This window comes from Biomphalaria glabrata, chromosome 2, assembly GCF_947242115.1.
Source record: "Biomphalaria glabrata chromosome 2, xgBioGlab47.1, whole genome shotgun sequence".
NCBI classification, from domain to species: Eukaryota; Metazoa; Mollusca; class Gastropoda; family Planorbidae; genus Biomphalaria; species Biomphalaria glabrata.
In genome coordinates this window covers 10,285,230-10,302,777 of record NC_074712.1, presented here as the reverse complement: position 1 = coordinate 10,302,777, position 17,548 = coordinate 10,285,230, and the positions used below count along the sequence as shown (strand labels likewise).

The 17,548-nt window shown below is 40.5% G+C and overlaps 1 protein-coding gene across 2 annotated transcripts in view; it reads right to left on the bottom strand.

Moving 5' to 3' along the window:
• The window catches only part of LOC106080163 (tachykinin-like peptides receptor 99D), a 211,742-nt gene that overhangs the window by 96,553 nt on the left and 97,641 nt on the right, over positions 1-17,548 (bottom strand). The window lies entirely within an intron of this gene.

Sequence of the window (17,548 nt, the reverse complement as noted above, 5' to 3'; positions counted from 1 at the left end):
ACCCACCTTCGAGTCATGTAGAGAAGACCCACCTTCGAGTCATGTGGATAAGACCCACCTCCGAGTCATGTGGAGAAGACCCACCTCCGAGTCATGTGGAGAAGACCCACCTTCGAGTCATGTAGAGAAGACCCACCTTCAAGTCATGTAGAAAAGACCCACCTTCGAGTCATGTAGAGAAGACCCACCTTCGAGTCATGTGGATAAGACCCACCTCCGAGTCATGTGGAGAAGACCCACCTCCGAGTCATGTAGAGAAGACCCACCTCCGAGTCATGTAGAGAAGACCCACCTTCGAGTCATGTAGAGAAGACCCACCTCCGAGTCATGTGGAGAAGACCCACCTCCGAGTCATGTGGAGAAGACCCACCTCCGAGTCATGTGGAGAAGACCCACCTCCGAGTCATGTGGAGAAGACCCACATCCGAGTCATTTGGAGAAGACCCACCTCCGAGTCATGAGGAAAAGACCCACCTTCGAGTCATGTGGAGAAGACCCACCTCCGAGTCATATGTAGAACACCCACCTCCGAGTCATGTGGAGAAGACCCACCTCCGAGTCATGTGGAGAAGACCCACCTCCGAGTCATATGGAAAAGACCCACCTCCGAGTCATGTGGAGAAGACCCACCTTCGAGTCATGTAGAGAAGACCCACCTCCGAGTCATGTGGAGAAGACCCACCTCCGAGTCATGTGGAGAAGACCCACCTCCGAGTCATGTGGAGAAGACCCACCTCCGAGTCATGTGGAGAAGACCCACCTTCGAGTCATGTGGAGAAGACCCACCTCCGAGTCATGTGGAGAAGACCCACCTCCGAGTCATGTGGAGAAGACCCACCTCCGAGTCATGTGGAGAAGACCCACCTCCGAGTCATGTGGAGAAGACCCACCTCCGAGTCATGAGGAAAAGACCCACCTTCGAGTCATGTGGAGAAGACCCACCTCCGAGTCATATGTAGAACACCCACCTCCGAGTCATGTGGAGAAGACCCACCTCCGAGTCATGTGGAGAAGACCCACCTCCGAGTCATGTGGAGAAGACCCACCTTCGAGTCATGTGGAGAAGACCCACCTCCGAGTCATGTGGAGAAGACCCACCTCCGAGTCATGAGGAAAAGACCCACCTTCGAGTCATGTGGAGAAGACCCACCTCCGAGTCATATGTAGAACACCCACCTCCGAGTCATGTGGAGAAGACCCACCTCCGAGTCATGTGGAGAAGACCCACCTCCGAGTCATGTGGAGAAGACCCACCTTCGAGTCATGTGGAGAAGACCCACCTCCGAGTCATATGTAGAACACCCACCTCCGAGTCATGTGGAGAAGACCCACCTCCGAGTCATGTGGATAAGACCCACCTCCGAGTCATATGTAGAACACCCACCTCCGAGTCATGTGGAGAAGACCCACTTCCGAGTCATGTGGAGAAGACCCACCTTCGAGTCATGTGGAGAAGACCCACCTCCGAGTCATGTGGATAAGACCCACCTCCGAGTCATGTAGAGAAGACCCACCTCCGAGTCATGTAGAGAAGACCCACCTTCGAGTCATGTAGAGAAGACCCACCTTCGAGTCATGTAGAGAAGACCCACCTCCGAGTCATTTGGAGAACACCCACCTCCGAGTCATGTGGAGAAGACCCACCTGCGAGTCATGTGGAGAAGACCCACCTCCGAGTCATTTGGAGAAGACCCACCTCCGAGTCATTTGGAGAAGACCCACCTCCGAGTCATTTGGAGAAGACCCACCTTCGAGTCATGTGGAGAAGACCCACCTCCGAGTCATGTGGAGAAGACCCACCTCCGAGTCATGTGGAGAAGACCCACCTCCGAGTCATGTGGAGAAGACCCACCTCCGAGTCATGTGGAGAAGACCCACCTCCGAGTCATGAGGAAAAGACCCACCTTCGAGTCATGTGGAGAAGACCCACCTCCGAGTCATATGTAGAACACCCACCTCCGAGTCATGTGGAGAAGACCCACCTGCGAGTCATGTGGAGAAGACCCACCTGCGAGTCATTTGGAGAAGACCCACCTCCGAGTCATATGTAGAACACCCACCTCCGAGTCATGTGGAGAAGACCCACCTGCGAGTCATGTGGAGAAGACCCACCTCCGAGTCATGTGGAGAAGACCCACCTCCGAGTCATTTGGAGAAGACCCACCTCCGAGTCATTTGGAGAACACCCACCTGCGAGTCATGTGGAGAAGACCCACCTCCGAGTCATGTGGAGAAGACCCACCTCCGAGTCATTTGGAGAAGACCCACCTCCGAGTCATTTGGAGAAGACCCACCTCCGAGTCATTTGGAGAAGACCCACCTCCGAGTCATTTGGAGAAGACCCACCTCCGAGTCATTTGGAGAAGACCCATCTCCGAGTCATTTGGAGAAGACCCACCTCCGAGTCATTTGGAGAAGACCCACCTCCTAGTCATTTGGAGAAGACCCACCTCCGAGTCATGTGGAGAAGACACACCTCCGAGTCATTTGGAGAAGACCCACCTCCGAGTCATGAGGAAAAGACCCACCTTCGAGTCATGTAGAGAAGACCCACCTCCGAGTCATGAGGAAAAGACCCACCTCCGAGTCATGTGTAGAAGACACACCTCCGAGTCATTTGGAGAAGACCCACCTCCGAGTCATGAGGAAAAGACCCACCTTGGAGTCTTATAGAGAATACCCACCTCAAAGTCATGTTATTAGAGAAATTACTTTAAAAAAGTGAACACTGAGACTGTAGAAGAAACTCGACCCAGTGTTTCGCTGCAGGTGAGTGCATAGTTTACAATCCCCTTGATGAGCACATAGATGTCTGTCCAGAGAAAACGGAAGATGCTTAAAAATGTAAAAGTTAATCTTTTTTTTTTTTTAATCGAAACATCAAATGTCATTGTTTCTCCTTCACACAAGACTGATTACATGAACATATAGATGTCGCTAATGCTTGGTTTCATTTCAAGTGTGAAGAACAATAACTTATAAAATGTCATCAGATTCTAAGTTTCATTTTATACAGAACAGTGTTAAGAAATGTGACATTGAAAAGAAACTTTTTGAGGACTTTTTTCAATGCGAAATTCGATTTTTGGTATTAAATTAACAAACACTTGTATATAAAGTGTTCCAAACAGTGTCACAGCATGCAGAATACTTCTTACTTCCCTCTGACAAGTTTTCAGCTTAGTGGTTAGTCTTATAGTCCTCGGTAAAAGTGAGATATGAAGTTTGACGACACACAGCGGGTGTTCTCTGTTCACACCACAATAAGCTAAACATAGATGCACGACCAGTGCCCACTATTTCACTGTCCCATCTCCTCATGACACCAAACTTGACATTTCCGTCCAAAGAGATTAAACCTGAAACACTCCCCTCCCCCCTGCAGACGCTGCACCCACCCTTACAAAGCTGTGAGATACCCCCCCCTGCAGACGCTGCACCCACCCTTACAAAGCTGTGAGATACCCCCCCCCCTGCAGACGCTGCACCCACCCTTACAAAGCTGTGAGATACCCCCCCCCCCCTGCAGACGCTGCACCCACCCTTACAAAGCTGTGAGATACCCCCCCCCCCCTGCAGACGCTGCACCCACCCTTACAAAGCTGTGAGATACCCCCCCCTTGCAGACGCTGCACCCACCCTTACAAAGCTGTGAGATACCCCCCCCCCCTGCAGACGCTGCACCCACCCTTACAAAGCTGTGAGATACCCCCCCCCCTGCAGACGCTGCACCCACCCTTACAAAGCTGTGAGATACCCCCCCCCCCTGCAGACGCTGCACCCACCCTTACAAAGCTCTGAGATATCCCCTTTTGGTGTCCAAAATTATTCCACCCCAGACAGAGCCCATTACTTTAATAATCCAGTACAACCAGCACTTTGTAAGGAATACTGATCAGCTGAGAACAAGACACTGTTGTTGTCCATTACACAGACACAGACTTCACATAAGCAGAAAAATACAGAGATTTTCTTTTCAACAAGTTGCATTACATTTTTTTTAAAAGGCATACATTCCTTTAAGAATCTGGTGGATGTACAGAACAGTGACTATTTTACTCTTAAGTACTAATGAATGATAGATTGAAAACAAAAAATCCCCCCGCCCTAATTCTCCCCTCACCATGCAACCCCCCCCCCCCCAACAAATCCTGGTGAAGCGAATGTATAAATCCACACAAATATATGAAATTTAATTGATAGGTAAAAAGTTCTTGAGCTTCTATTTATTTAGTAAACTCTTGAATGAATAGGGTCTACATGAAAAAACAACAACAACAAAAATATGATGGAGATAATTTTGATGATATTGAAATGGAGGAGTACAGAGTTGTTCATAAGACACACACGTAAATGAAGTGTAATCCTACTAGATTTGGTCATTTACTTAGAGGGACGAATTTCATTGTGTTGTGAGTTTAAATGTCAAGAAATAATAGCCTGAAGAAATAGAGGCTGCTTCTTTAGCCCGCCTTTGCCGAGGGGCGGGTTTGGTGTGTGTGTGGGGGGGGGGTAAAGTACAATCACAATTATTTTATTTTGGTGTTGACTCAAAGTCCTGGACGCTGGTCTGAGAGTTAAACCTCAGGATATAAACAAATAAATAAAAATAATTAGATGTTTTTAATTAAGATTGCTTTTGGAGATTTCGTGGTTGGGTATGTGGGAGTCCTTGGAGTTAGGTGGTTCATGTTCTGTGGTATGTTAGTTTGGTTGGTTGGGGTTGTGGGAATGGAATCGTAGGGTCCAGAAAAAGTTTGGAGCAAGAGATGCAAGTCACCAAATGATCTAGTTGTGGAAAGTCGCGAGAGGGTGTTAAGGCGCAATACTTGAACACTCCGAGCTAACTGACTAATTACTTCCGCTCGGGTCGCGGCCTGCAGGCATCGACGATCTGACGCTGTTGGGATGTTTCAAATCGAGGACAATAAAATCTCAACAACTTTCCCCAAGGGGAAATCGATTCCAATTAATAGCACACCCTAAGTCAAAGTTCAAAAAGAGCTTAGGGCTTTTATACATAAAAACTTTAGACTTGGAAACTCGTTATTTTCATAAATATCTAAGAGTTTTTTTTATCTCTGGATCTACCAGCCAACGCTTGTATGTATAGATTTAATACAAAACAAAAAAAATTAAGAAAATAAAAAGACCTTCCAGAATGATATTTTTGTTAGAAAGTGAAATAAATAAATATCTTTTTTTTTTTTTTTGTTTGATGAATGTAATTTTTTTTTACTTTTATTCAATTACTTTATTTCTTATTCTCTTACAAAGTCTTTATTCATCTCTCTCTATCTCTCTATCCATGTCTTTACTTTTATATTTATCTCTTTCTCTCTATCTGCCATTCTATAACTTACTAGTTGTTTTTTTTTACTTTCTCTACGTCAGGATATCTCTCTCTCTCTCTCTCTCTCTCTCGTATATTCTTTACCTCTCTTTTCTCAAAGATAGTACCACAATCACATTCGCTTCCTTTTCCTATACGAGGCTTTTCATCCGCCCCTGTCTATCAACTCCCTCCTTCTTCTGTTAACAGAGACTATGTCGCCATACAGCAACTCAGAAAGATAACTCTGGTACAGTATAATGCCAATATCAAGGGGCCGAGTGTATTTTCGTGTTACAATCAAACTGTGGTGTCAATGTCTTTGACTCAGTTTTTTAAACTTAGACACGTTTTTTTTTTATGTCTTCTTATGACTTTGAACACTTTCTCACATTAGTAAATGAAGTCATTCAGTCACATGACTTGGTACAGTGGAATAAATTAAGAAGCGGTGTAGCGAGAAACAGTTTAACTCTTTCTCACCTAATTGGCAATGCTAATGCTCATTACGTAACTATAAAACTAAATTGATTTTTGGATTTCCAAACTTTAATTTGTGTTGTGTAAAAAGAGCATGCATCCTCCCATAATTCAATACCAAATAAAAACATTTTCTGATAACAAACACAAAAGTTATTAAAGTTTAATCATAACAGGAGAGTGAAATACAAATGAGCACAACGAATAATATTATCGGAAAGAGAAAAATAATTACGGAGAGAAAGAGTTAAAAAGATTATTATTTTGCAAGTGTTGCCGGTCTTCTTGTCTTTATTCTGTGATCTCCCCTGATTACGCTATGAGGAGGGGTGGATTAGTTGGAATTTCTCTAAAGTTAACCCTCTACCGTTGTAAATACCATTCGTCTAGATGCCTGGGCTAAGCTTCACGGCCTCACCGGGGGCGGGGGGCTCGGGTGGAAATAGTCGTTAGAGGATACGATAAGGCCAATATGGAAGCAAAACAGAACCCGTGTTGGTTAGCCTAAAGGCGTCGCCCTGGAAGGATGGAAGAAATCCCTAACAAACTATCCACACGCAATTCCTTAAGGGGCCTTTTTTGTTTGTTTTGTTTTGGTGGACACCTGCACTGATGATGTGGTACAGAGAAGGAATACGAGAGTTTCCCCGGTGTACTCGGCCTTTGGCCTCTCCTTTAACCCAAGTGTCTTGGGATACGAGCCATTGGAGAAAAAAAAAAAATCTTACATCTGCTTCGATCTTTGCCAGGCAGAGATTTGTTCAGACAGAAAAGGTAGAGACGACCTTCAGTGGGTCTAGAGTTCCGAGAGTCTTAGACTCAACTTTTAAGACAATGACGAAAGTCGGTGGTCTCCAACGGTTTTGTCCATATAAAATTCAGACACGCTTGTTACCGGACGTATTACCGCATACAATCGTCGAGTCTTCGGACTCATTATGTACTGTGGATAGGCGTTAATGGGGCACGATGGCACCGCGCCAGGGGCCCAAAACGGCCTACGGGATGAAGTTAAGGCATCATTGGTCTAGATCTATGCCCTCAGCTAAAATGCCACAAGGTCAAAGGTTAAATTTATGCTTGTACACCAACTCAAGCTTTGCTATCGATCACTATTCTGATAAAAAAAATCAAAGTTTTAAATTAAAATTTAAAAACAAGAAAAACATTTTTAAAATACAGACACTACCTCCCCATTTTACAACTTTACAATTTACAACAAAATATTAAAAAAAAAAAAACAAAACTAGAAAAAATTTTTTTTTAGTTTAAGCCTAGTATTGAACTTGTAATTTTGAGACCGTCATCTCTTTGTACGAACGCTGCTAGTAATTAAGTAATTATTTATTTTTCCTTTATTATGTAGACAACTAGATCTAGACTTCTGATTTAGAACTTTTAAGGTCTAAAATCTAGACGTATTCTATAATAGATTTACGTCAAAATATAAGCAAAGCTAAGATAATCTATCAATAAACTGTATGTGGATTTAAATGTAACTCTTTATCTCCGTAATTATTTGTCCACGTTCTGACAGAATTGTTTATTTTTCACATTTGTACTTTTTATCCTGTGATGATTAAACTTTAATAACATTTTTGTGTGTAATCAGAAAACGTTACTTTTGGAATAGAATTATAGGAGAATGCATGCTCTTTTTATATAACAACAGCTATACTTTCTAAAAACCAAAAAAAAAAAAAAAAAATTTAATTTAAGGGTAGGGTCAAATCAATGATGGTATTATTAATTAGTAGAGAAAAAGTTAATAAATAACTCAGTTATCGGTATACTACGGTGACTACGCCACGTTTTTTTTTGCTCCAATTTATAGCCAACTTTAAATGTATTAAATTTTTTTACTTGAAAATGATGACAGTCAAACTAAAATTTCCCCCAGTGTGGCCAACGAGCAAGTAATTGTTCTCACAGCGATATACGTGAACAGTTAAATTTATAGGAAAATCTTTGGAGCCGTTTTTGAGATCAGCGTCCAGGTTCCTCCATGAAGTTGTGACTTGAATAAAGGTATTGTAAAATTTTCGAGTAAAAAAAAATAAGATGTACGTTTGTTCTTATCTTTTCAACAACAAGATTACCGGGACAGAAAACAAGCTTCTATTTACCTAGCACACAATTAGTTCTGATACGTGGAATGAATCAATACTGGGCCGCCACAACTTCTAATTGACTTGACTTGAGCAAGACTCGAGCTCGCTAATTCTTTAACATCCATTAAAAGATTACGAAGACATCTCCGGGAATTTCCCTTGCTCCCAGATCTAATAAGAGAATATCTCTAGTTCACAGTCTTGCTGCTATCAGTAACAGTGAACGCTCATCCGCCTATCTCTTTTCTTGCACAATAACCGTTGGTATAAAATGTCATGGTAAATGCATTGGTGGGTATGTACTAATATAAAGAGCTATATAACTGTAAGAAAAAATTAATAAAATATAACAAAATACTTTCTTTAAAATAGTTATGTAAGGGAAAGAACTGCTCATTTACAGCCATATAGATCCACTGGCGGATCCAGAACTTTGGAGTGGGGTGGGGCGATTTTTTTCCAAACTCTAACCCTAACGCCCAGTAAACCCTAACCCTATGCATAAACGTGGTAAAATGAAAACGATTAATCCTCGCTCCTTTTTATAATTTCTGCTAATGATTGCATTTTGCATTAAAGAATAGAGGTTGGGCGACTCGATATTAGAATTTACTTTATAGCATATATAAATTATTAGTGACAGATTTTTTAAATTTTGTAATTTCTTACTATAATACAAAAAGAAAAAGTATTGGTTTGTCCGATGGGGGGAAGGTGATTGCATGTATCGCACTTCCACCTGTTTATATTATATAGATATTCGACTAATTTTGTTCACATACTATGATTTCTCCATAAAAGTAGGACCGCCCCCCCCCCCACTCAAAGGGTTTAGATGGGAAGGGCAGTAGAGGTATTCGATCGTCCCCTTCCAATCGGCCAAAGATGAACGACATAATATAATCATATAGATATTTAATTGATTCTATTACCAAGCTGTGATTTCTGCAAATAAATAGGATCGCCCCCCCACTCGAAAGTTTATGGTGGGGGGGGCGGATTGAAGCCATCGCCCCCTCCCGACCCTACGAAATCGGCTAAAATACTAGAAGGGGGGGGGGGCGAAATAATCTAAAAATAGGTTGAAATATAAATAATTAGTATATATTATTAACATAAGTAATAAATTCGTATACAAATTGTGTGAATTCTATACTAAAATTTTTATATATATATTATTATTATTGATTAATATTTGTTCGGGCCAATGAATAATAATGCAGTTTCAACTTGACTTAAGAACGGGAAGTGTGAGAAACAACGGGTATAAAATTTGTACAGACAGACAGACAGACGGAGTGAGTTGATAGAAGCTGTGTAAAAATGTGAAATGTTTTCTCAGCAACATGTGCAGTCGTACAGAGAAGAAGTAGAATTAATAGTCCGAGACTTGGGGGCAGAGCTGGTAAGATGTGTGTGAGAATGAGAGAGTGTGTGTGAGAAAGAGAGTGTGTGTGTGAGAAATAGAAAGAAAGAGAAAGAAATAGAGCGATGGAGATAGAAAGAGTGAAAGAGAGAGGGAGAGAGAGACAGAAAGCTATTAACTCAGAGAGATAATAAAATGCAGGCTGAAGTTCAATGAACATTAAGTAATTGATTTTATCTTTTAACTTAGCTCTATAATACAGCCATAACTAAAAATTTAAAAAAACCAATAAAACTTAATATACACCCAACTGTCTTACTATGAAGAAATTCGTACAAGTGCTTCTACTTCCCTAGTTACATTAGAGCATGGGATGGGTTGCCTAAAACATCCAGGAAAACCAACGACTTGGCAGAGTTTAACTCACTAATTAACATGCATGACTAGATTAACGCATGAAATGCGTAGGACGTAATTATCTTCTTTTTTTAAAGTAACGTCTACTGTATATAAGATATAAAGATAAGATAAGAAGTTGTTATTGAAAGAAAAAAATCTCTACGTAAAATATACCATAGAAAACACACACACATACAAACACACAGACGCACACATACAAACCGAGCAAACATTCATATTCTTATAGAAACACACGCTAACATGCAAATATTTCTCCTTCTCAAAGCTACAGACCTAATTATATAATCAAAACATCGGCTTAGCCTTCATTAACATTTGGTATTCGACACAGACCTATGAATCATACTTGTGGATACAGCGTACCCGTCTTTAATCCATGTAGGATTGTCTGGGAATATGCAGCTACTGCGGGCTATGAGTCCTAATGATCCTTTGGTCAATCTTAGCGTCAAGCCACACTAACTCTTGGAGAGAAATGCATTTGGGGAAGTACATGCCTTGGTTTGTTATTGAAGCTCATCTCTTATAGTACACAACATAGTCGGTACTAGGATATGTTTGTCTTTGAAACGCCTTTGCTCTAGGAACAATATAATAGTTACATGTCTTGGTTCTTACAACAATATAATGGCTAAATGTCTTGACGATTAGACCTATATATATATATATACATATATGAAGTTTTCTATAAGGAGTTTGTTCGGGTTGTCCCTGAGACATGTCAAGGCATTAGTTAGCCTTTAGCGATTATGAATGAAATAAAAAGTTAAAATGTAGATCTATATGTCAAGCTTCACAACAATTCAATATCTAACATAAGAAAGGTAGATAACATACCCTTTTTTAGATCTAGCGATGTACGGGGCAGGTGATGTAAAGATCATCTGTTTCTGTGAACAACTGTTAACGAGGGTGTCATGTAGCCAGTACAACGACCAACCGCCTTAACTTGTCCCCAACTAGTATCAGGTATCTATTAGAGTTGGTTAGACTCAAGGGTGCCCTAAAAATAAACACTCCCAGTCTTCACCGATATTTGAACCCGTGACCCATTGGTTTAGAAGCCAAGCGCTTTACCACTTAGTCACCACGCAACCTACACAATATTCAAAGGGGAGGTAAACTTGACTAAATGTTGGAACGGCTAAGTAGTCAAGACTGATTTGGGTTTAGTCCTTAATGTACTAGTAAGTAGATCAATTGTTAACTTTGTAATTTTAATGTTTTTCAGATCATTCTGGAAGTTAATTGATTGATAGAAAACTACAACATCATCAAGATGGAACCGTTTCAACTTTGAACTTTTCAACATTAATGTCTTTCAAACGTGATCTTTCTGAACTTTGACCTATTTCTACATTGAACTATCCCAACTTTGAACGGTCTCAGCTAACTCCTCCGTAACGCAAGGATAGACTTATTTGCAATATTTTATAGTCTCTACGGAAGTTGTTTTTTTTTTTTTACTATTGAATGCCAGTCTAAATCTGACAAATGACCTACCACATCTTTATTGGTGCCATATCTCAACAAAATATAAGAACCACTGAATTCCCCAGCCGAGAAAACACTCGTTCCAAAAAGAAATTAATGTTAGCGCCCAGGACAGGAGCTTGGTAGAGAGGGGGAGAGAGCGGTGTAGTTTAAACTTTGATTGCCACCATGCATTATTCATGACGTCTTTGGATGAGAGAGGAGTTAACTCTTGATTGTTTAACTTTTTCAAATCCATATTCACTATTGTGTAACGTATTCCAACGTCTGTATGTTGGCGGCCTGTGGGGCTCGTCTGATGGAACAGCGTTACAACTTTAACAAGAAAAACATTAAAAATACTTAAAAAAAAAACAACAACAAGCTTATATTAAGTGTAATTATATCAATTAGTTTGGATCAGTCATGTCTGTTGTTTTTTTATATTAGCACGACCTACACTTAATAAATCTGTGCGATTAGAAATATTTTACCAATTGTTTTTGTTTAGCTTTTAACTGACTCAATGCACTATGATCCTATCACTTGTCTGGACCAGTTTTGTAAAGGGGAAGGGGGAGAAGGGGGGTATCCTATTGAATGTTTACATGATCGTTTTTCGAATGCATAAAAATGTTAACTCATGGCTAAAGAGCCCTCAGGGTTACAAATTCAACTTATACCGCCACATCTGTCAAGTACGATGTATTTCCCTTGTTTAAGATTCAAAAAAAATTAATGACCAAAAGTTAATGAACTAATTAATATTTTTTTTATTGATTCTTGTGTTGTCAGGTAAAATAAATAATTGTGAAAAATTCTCAGCTTAATTCAAGATTGGCTGTGGAAAAAATAACGTGTACAAACTTTTTACTAGACAGACAGACAGAGTGAGTTTATAAACGTTTTGTAAAAAGTACAGAATTCTAAGAGAAGAAACTATATACTAGACAGAAATTAATGTTTAAGAGTTGGACGACACGTGACCTTGTTAGGAGGCGCAAGTAAGTCGTGAGACAAGTGAACAGAATATCAAACGAACATTTCGAATTTTAAAGATAAAGTTCACCTTTCAGACCTTGCGATCTATGGGGCAGATGATTTAAAGGTCGTCTGTCTCTTTGGTCAACGGTTTGCGAGCAGGATGTTATGTGACCAGCACAACGACCAAATGCCCTTACTTTCCCCAATTAAATTCAGGTGCCAATTAGAGTTGGGTGGACACAGGGGTGCCATAAAAAATCCAGGAAATTCAAAATTCTACTCTTCGCCGAGATTCAAACCCAGGACCCAGGTTTGGAAGCCAAGCGCTCAACCACTCAGCCACCGCCCCAAACTTTTTATGGTATTTATATTTTTAAAAAAGTTTAAAGACCTGAATTCGAACTCAAGAACCCAAGCATCCTAAAGCCTCTTCAAGCCAACACAATAACCACTGTGCCAGCGAATCGCTTATGAAAAAGAAGTTTTTTTTCAGTTATCTGTTGTTATCTTAAATATAAAAGCGACGACCTACAAAGTATAAAAGCGGGATAATTCAACTTATAACACCAAATCAGTCAAGTACAGTTTCTTTCCTTTGTTCGATACCCAAAAAAATCACCAATAGTTAATTATTTCATTGGTTATTTCTTTTTTTTTTTTATTGATTCTTGGGTTGTCAGGTAAAAGAAATTATTGTGCCCAATTTCAGCTTGATCCGAGATTGAGTGTGGGAGAAATAATGAGTATGAAATTTGTACTATAAAGATAGACAGACATAGTGAGTTGATATAAGCTTTATCATAAATTAAAATACTTGAAAAAAAAAAAACACAACACAATACCTTCTTTATACAGCTTACAGAGCGACTATTTTGCACTTTTATTAAATTTTTAAACTCTTTAATGAACAGGGTATACATACGCAAATACCCGAAGACATATAATTTGTTTTTTTATTTCACGATAAGTATTTTCTAGTTCTCTAGTCAAATTTGAATTATAGAATTTGAAAAATTATAACGATCAAACTAGAGTTTTGTCCATGTAACAAATGAGCTAGCAATTCTTTTCTCAGTTATATACATCAACCCTTAAATTTCTAGGAACATATTTAGAGCCAGGGGCGTAGCTAGGAATTTTCCATCATTTGGGGGCGCGGATGCTTCGCCTCTTTGGGGGCCCCTGCATTTTGCGTAACATTCAATATTTAATGTAAAAGCACTCATTTGGGGGCCCCCATCAAGCGGGGACCCTGGGAGGATTTTCTAATTCTCCCCCCTCCCCCACCTAGCTACGTTACTGGTGAGGGCCATCAGCGTCAAGGCTTGTTCCAGGTTCCATGAAGCTCTGACTTGAACAGAAGTATTGCAACAAAATGCTCCAAGAAGTACTAGATCTAGACCTAACTTCTTTCTCTAGATCTAGACCGAACATCACTCTCTCTCTCTCTCTAAATCTAGAACTAACATCGCTCTCTAGATCTAGATCTAAACCTAACATCGCTCTCTAGATCTAGACCCAATATCACTCTCTAGATCTAGACCTAACATCTCTCTCTCTCTCTCTCTCTAGATCTAGACCTAACATCTCTCTCTTTCTAGATCTAGACCTAACATCTCTCTCTCTCTCTCTCTAGATCTAGACCTAACATCTCTCTCTCTCTCTCTAGATCTAGACCTCACATCTCTCTCTCTCTCTCTAGATCTAGACCTAACATCTCTCTCTCTCTCTCTCTCTAGATCTAGACCTAACATCTCTCTCTCTCTCTCTCTAGATCTAGACCTAACATCTCTCTCTCTTTCTAGATCTAGACCTAACATCTCTCTCTCTCTCTCTAGATCTAGACCTAACATCTCTCTCTCTCTCTCTAGATCTAGACCTAACATCTCTCTCTCTCTCTCTCTCTCTCTCTCTAGATCTAGACCTAACATCTCTCTCTCTCTCTCTCTCTCTAGATCTAGACCTAACATCTCTCTCTCTCTCTAGATCTAGACCTAACATCTCTCTCTCTCTCTCTCTCTAGATCTAGACCTAACATCTCTCTCTCTCTCTCTCTCTAGATCTAGACCTAAAATCTCCCTCTCTCTCTCTCTCTCTCTAGATCTAGACCTAACATCTCTCTCTCTCTCTCTAGATCTAGACCTAACATCTCTCTCTCTCTCTCTCTCTCTAGATCTAGACCTAACATCTCTCTCTCTCTCTCTAGATCTAGACCTAACATCTCTCTCTCTCTCTCTAGATCTAGACCTAAGATATCTCTCTCTCTCTCTAGATCTAGACCTAACATCTCTCTCTCTCTCTCTCTAGATCTAGACCTAACATCTCTCTCTCTCTCTCTAGATCTAGACCTAACATCTCTCTCTCTCTCTCTAGATCTAGACCTAACATCTCTCTCTCTCTCTCTCTAGATCTAGACCTAACATCTCTCTCTCTCTCTCTCTAGATCTAGACCTAACATCTCTCTCTCTCTCTCTAGATCTAGACCTAACATCTCTCTCTCTCTCTCTCTCTCTCTAGATCTAGACCTAACATCTCTCCCTCTCTCTCTAGATCTAGACCTAACATCTCTCTCTCTCTCTCTCTAGATCTAGACCTAACATCTCTCCCTCTCTCTCTCTAGATCTAGACCTAACATCTCTCTCTCTCTCTCTCTCTCTCTCTAGATCTAGACCTAACATCTCTCTCTCTCTCTCTCTCTCTCTCTCTAGATCTAGACCTAACATCTCTCTCTCTCTCTAGATCTAGACCTAACATCTCTCTCTCTCTCTCTCTAGATCTAGACCTAACATCTCTCTCTCTCTCTCTCTAGATCTAGACCTAACATCTCTCTCTCTCTAGATCTAGACCTAACATCTCTCTCTCTCTCTCTCTCTAGATCTAGACCTAACATCTCTCTCTCTCTCTCTCTCTCTAGATCTAGACCTAACATCTCTCTCTCTCTCTCTAGATCTAGACCTAACATCTCTCTCTCTCTCTCTCTAGATCTAGACCTAACATCTCTCTCTCTCTCTCTCTCTAGATCTAGACCTAACATCTCTCTCTCTCTCTCTCTCTCTAGATCTAGACCTAACATCTCTCTCTCTCTCTCTAGATCTAGACCTAACATCTCTCTCTCTCTCTCTCTAGATCTAGACCTAACATCTCTCTCTCTCTCTCTCTCTAGATCTAGACCTAACATCTCTCTCTCTCTAGATCTAGACTTAACATCTCTTGAGCCCCATGAGCACCTAGGCAGGAGGGAAAGGGTACGAGAGGGGGAGACATATATAACACGCTAACGTCCTGACCGACTCAGAAGATTGATGGCCCGGGCCATCCACTGGCCAAACATTTCCAGGCTCGTAGTGGCGAGGCCAACAGGGCGACGACATTTAATCGACTCCACATTAACTTCATGGAGACTCCACCTCCGCCGCTTCCCCTTTCCACGATCCCCATTGAACATAAACACCTTCAATAACACGTCTGAACCCTCCCCCCCCTACTACACACACACGCTCTGTTCCATGTGACTTTGCACTATCACCCCTTCCCAATGGCCATTCACTTCCTACCCACTAAGAGTGACCTGACATTCGGTCATTTGCAGCTTTTTTTTGTGTGGTCACTTGAAGACTTTGAGAACGTGACGACCAGGACTAGGTTGACCTCTGGACAGTTTATCATTCTCATATGTCTGAGCGTACTCAATGCGACGACTTTCTTGAATACGCTCAAAGTACATGGCCTACAGTCTTTGACTAGAAATATATGAAATCTGAGAAAGTCATCGAGTATTTTCTGAATGATGTTAGGTGCTCACAAAATACACATATACACAAATACCTCTATCTATCTATCTATCTATAATATCTATAATATCTATAATATCTATAATATCTATAATATCTATCTATCTATCTATCTATCTATCTATCTATCTATCTATCTATCTATCTATCTATCTATCTATCTATCTCACAGGTATACGATTTAACATTCAAAAGTTATGACGTGACATTACTGTGATGGTTTAACTATCCTATCCCAACAAATAAAACTCAGAGCAATCCGGTCAAGTGACGGGTGTTTAATCGAAGACTTATTACTTATTATTGCTTATTACATGGTCAATTAACGACATAAGTGTCAGAGACTAACGCAAGGAAAAGAATACTATCATAGAAATGTTATAAATTATTAATGGCATTTTCCCAACTGGTTCAGATAAGTGATAGGATTACTGAGAAAGCTAAAAGCATGAAATAGCGCTCAACAAAAACAATTAGTAAAAATATTATTAATCGCACATTTCTTCTTCTTCGTTCTCATTGTTATGTTGGAGTGTTCAGATGACTAGACCAATACATGAGATGAACCGCGCAGTGGCTTTCATATCAGGGAGCTCTCCATATAGTTTTCTTTCTATCGCACATATTTATTGTTGTTGGTCTAGATCTATTAATAATTAATAATAATATTAATAATAATAATAATAATTACAATTACAATGTGCAGGCTGACTGGATCGAGGAAATCCAAACTAAAAACAACCTAATACCAGAAATGTCTGATGAGGATTTCACAGCTGAGGAAGTCTCCGCAGCTATTTCAAAAACCCACAACTGGACTGCTCCTGGACCGGACAATATACACAACTTTTGGCTGAAAAAACTTACAGCCGTACATGCACCACTAACATCAAGTTTTAACGAGCTAATATCAGAACCGTCTTCAATGCTGTTAGAACTCACTGAAGGGAGAACATCTCTCCTCCCCAAAAAAGGGGATCCGAACCAACCATCAAACTATCGCCCTATCACTTGTCTGTCAGTGGTGTATAAACTATTAACTTCACTTTTAAAAAGTAAAATGTATAAATTTTGTTCTGCCCATAAGCTACTAGCAGATGAACAACAAGGTTGCATTGAAGAGTCGATGGGCTGTAAAGTACAGCTAACTATAGATGGTATTATATTGCATCAAGCTAATAGAAGAAAGAGAAATTTACACATGTGTTACATCGACTACAAAAAAGCTTTCGATTCAGTTCCGCATGATTGGCTATTAAAAACCCTGGACATCCATAGAATCAACCCAAGAATAAAACAACTATTGAAAGTCTGTATGAATAATTGGAAGATAAACCTGCACCTAAATCGTGATAAACTAGGTTCTGTGCACATAAGAAGAGGTATATACCAGGGTGACTCACTATCTCCACTCTAGTTCTGCCTAGCGATTAATCCTCTATCTACATTACTCCAAGACTCTACAAACGGTTTTAGGGTTGACACTAAATGTACAAAATGTGTGTCCCACTTATTATACATGGATGATCTAAAGCTATACGCAGAAACCGAGCAAAAATTACACACCTTAATCAAAACGGTAAAATGCTTT